Source organism: Platalea leucorodia, assembly GCF_965183815.1.
Source record: "Platalea leucorodia genome assembly, chromosome: Z".
Classification (NCBI taxonomy): Eukaryota; Metazoa; Chordata; class Aves; order Pelecaniformes; family Threskiornithidae; genus Platalea; species Platalea leucorodia.
Window position 1 is genome coordinate 18126282 of NC_138858.1, and position 3989 is coordinate 18130270.

Genomic DNA, 3989 nt, shown 5'->3' on the forward strand with positions numbered 1-3989 from the left:
AATATCGGCCATATGACTATATCAAGAAGTGTAAATGTTTTAACATGGTGTGTATGCTTTTTTGCTGTTATTTCTTATAATGCCTACATCAACTCAACTTTTAAAAGCATTCATCTCTCTTATGCCTATTATAATAGTAGGCTGGATGGTGACAGCATTGGGTCTGTTTCAGACACATAGAAATCTGAGAGGATACTGAATACTGAATGTTGGTAAAGAGTTCTTTTTCTTGACATCAACACAGAATGAGGAGATGGCCTTAGGAATGATGCCTTGTCTCTTCCTTGTGAACGTTAAAGTGCACTATTTCAAACACTTGAATGCTACAGTTAATGCTGGCATATCTTCCTACATGCTACTGAGGACATCCCTGTAACCTGGTAATTAACAAAGCAAAGCCTTAGTTATCTAATTGTAGTTGATAATTCCAGAGTTCTAGTGATGGCGCTGAATACATTGTGAAAAATTTTAGCGGAGGAGCTTTTGAGAGCTTTCCTTTCTTTCAAAGAGGGGAAAAAATGCAAAAGTGTGGGTCAGATCCTTAAAGGTTCTTTGGCACAGCACCTTAAATATCTTTAAGTGCTAGATGCTTCATGTTGTAGACAGCATCTAGTGAAACCAGTGGGAAAGCTAGGGAAACCAGTTTTGGGAAAAAAGTGGTTGTTTTATGTCTCACTATTTCTTTGTGTGCCTTTCCCTATGTGTAAAGTCAGCACCTACTTATTTCTGTTTTTTTCCCTTGCTGTACCTACACAAACCTCCATGAATTCAATGCTATCCCCTTTTCCCTTCATGGTGAAAAAAGTTGGGACTTGAGAAAGTTATACCTCAGAGTAAGACTTTTTTCCCTGTCTTTGCTTGCACTAAGTGCTCTCTTTGTTTATAATCCAAATGTTGTTCTAGATTTTGTATCAATTGTTTATTTTGTTGGAGCGAGGAATTCATGTGCTCCTGCACATGAAAATCTGCTCACCTATCATTATGCTGAATTTAGAATGGCCTATTAAGTACTACAGTCAGCAGTTTGCCTATGTTTTTATGCTTGTAGTCTGTCATCATTTGTACATTCTCAGGGCTCACACTTCTCCCCCTCAACAAGGGATTGTCTTTTCTCTTCCCTGTCCCTCAGGCTTGTCCTGACACTCTTCAGAGCTTTGTCCTTTTAACAGACTCCCTTCTGTCTTAAGTCCAAGAAGGAAGACAATGCTTTTATTTTTGTACCTATTTGGCATTGTTTGTGATATTTTTTCATTGTTTCAGTAGCTATGCTTTTACAGAGACTTCAGAATATATTGATTTCCCTAAGGAAGAAGGTAAAACAAATCTGCCTTTGTCTCTCTAATACAGGACTTAAAGTACATAACCAGATATTGCAAGCTCATTCTCAAGGCAAGAGTTATTGATACCAACATCCCACCTAAATTGCCCTTTCTACATTTATACTTAGAACAGATGTAGAGATCTATCTGTCCTAGGGATTGACCCTGACCTAAATTGGTTGATGAATGAGAAATTGTGAAATGACATCCTCTCAACATCCAGAGTGGGATAAAATCCCCTTGTCGTGGCGACACTGAGACAGGACTTGCTCTTTTGCCATGTCAGGCTCCGGCCCCATCCCTCACTCCCTAACCCCAGCACATCACCACCCCCTCTGCCATAGCTGTTACATTTATCATAGCATAATTAAAGATTAATTAGGCCAAAGAGACAGACTGAAAGGGAGAATGAATCTGTGGCCGTGTGGTCAGGGCACTCGCTAGGAAGTGACTGGAAACACTCTAAATCCTGTTTATGTACTTTGTCCAGCAACTGTTTTTGAAACAGTGTTGGGAATCCAATTTTTCATTTCATTTCATATTTCAGATTTTCCTTTCAGCATGAAAGTCTTATCTAGTAGGTATCAAGTCATGTTTTTCCTGTAATGAAAACATTTTTCAGCCTTGTGGTGGGAAGCAGAAGAAGCCCTGGTGGCAGGGGAAGGTGCTGAGCCCCAGCCCTGAGGTGTTCATGGCACTCTTAGTAACTCTGAGTACAAATTTGAAAATGAGCACTTCCTCACAGGTCCGAAAGCAGAAGACAAATGAAGGCCCCACATGAGGCCTGTCATGTCCCACCTGGTACCTGTGTGTGCCAGGCCTGGAGGGCACCCGCAGCTCCTGCCTGGCCCCCGGCCTCCTCCAGCCTGCCCATGCCCCCGTTTCCACCCAGACCAGGCTGCCAGTCCCTGCCTGGGCTATGTTTTTGGCATGCCTGTCTCCGGTCCTGCCCGCAGGGTGGAGGTTAGGCCCCCGTTGGAGCTTGTCTGCAGTCCAGCTTTTCTTGCTCCTGACGGGGCTGCCTGGAGGGCCCCAGGGCTGCCAATGGGCGCTGTGACCAGACATTTGCCTCTTTCAGGTACATCTTGATTTCTCATTTTGAGGAGGTGGCTGGCCTGGGTGGAGGGGTATTTCTGTGGTGGAGCCCATGAAGACGCAGCGTCGCGGGAGGCCACGGCAGGCAGTACGAGCAGGCAATGGTGCTGTTTGTGTGCTAGGCCCCGCTCCAATCATTACACGAGCGTTTCATCTAATGACAGTTTAATTAATAACAGACCTTGGAGCAAAGACCAGGAAAAGGCCCTTGTGAAGTTAAATCCCTTTCATGTTACTGCCAGCCCCTGAAACCCAGTTACTGAACAGGGACTCGCAGCGGCAGCGGGGTGGCCTCGCCGGCGAGGTGGGACAGGCTGCTCAGGACACCCCCCTGGGCGAGGGGACTTCGAACAGTGGCTCTTTCTTACGCTTACAGGAGCCTCCGACCTGCTGATCGTTAATGCTGGCTCCTAGGACTCACTTCGGGGCTCTGCCCTGGCTGTCCCCTAGTGTCAGGGGACTGGCTCCCCCTGGGAAGGGAGCTGTTTCTTAGCAGTGCTAAAAAACCCAGCCCGAAACATAGAGGCACATGCATGGATCATAGGGCAGTCTGGCCAGGGAAGCTGAGAACCTCAGTCCCGTCAAAACGAACATGTGATGTACAGAGCTAGCCCTTTTGCGGGACGCCCATCAAAGGCACAGCCCATGGCACCCTGTGGCATTTCAGCGTCTCCAAGGTAAAGTGCCAGCTAAATGGTGTTTTCAGGCTGAGGAGATAATTCCTCTCTAAACGCCTACATAAAGGACTTCTCTCTTGCCTGGATCTATCCCAGGTTCATACTAGCTGTCGTTTGATTGTTACATACCTCCTAAGGGTTACATTTTCTCTAAAGGACTCACATAATAATATCTTTTTAAAAAGTAATCTTTCATTGCCTCAAGACAGGCAAACTCTTTTGTTACTGTCATTGTGAATCTCCTCAAAACCAAAGCGCTTTTACATAGTTCAGTCTTTAAATGTCCTCTTTTATTCTCATTCAGGGAAGTCTAGATTTGATAACAGTCCAGGATTTTAGTATTTCATTTTATCAAAATAAAAAAATTCCAAGGAGAAATATGGTAGTTTTTATTCCTTTAATTATGATTTTGTTTTATGAAGCAGAGCAGTGACTTCTTGCTAACAACATATAACTGAAGTAAACTCATCTTATCTGTAATTTTAGTGTTTTAGCAATTCTTGAAGTAAAAATACACCTGTACGTACAATTTTGCTCACCCATTACTTTTAAGCCTCATTTTGTACGGCTCATTTTGTACAATAGTCAGCATTTTGCCTATATTTTTATGCATGCAATTTGTCATCAGTTTGTGCCTCTTTAGGGCTTGGAAATGATTTCTTAAATAGTCTCTTCTAGTTGCAGTGTTCCGTTCAAAAATTACTTTTCCTTCCTGAGGCTCCTTGGTGAAAGGCAGAAGAAGGTATAGTGGCAAAAGTATTATAAACTAAAGCAGATGGCATTTCAGTTTCGGAGAATATAATGAAGCTTGCACACAATGTTAATTATCCCATAACCTAGTGCATTTCTTGCACTATGTTGAAAATCAAGCAGACTTTTCCAGGAGGAAGGATTTTCA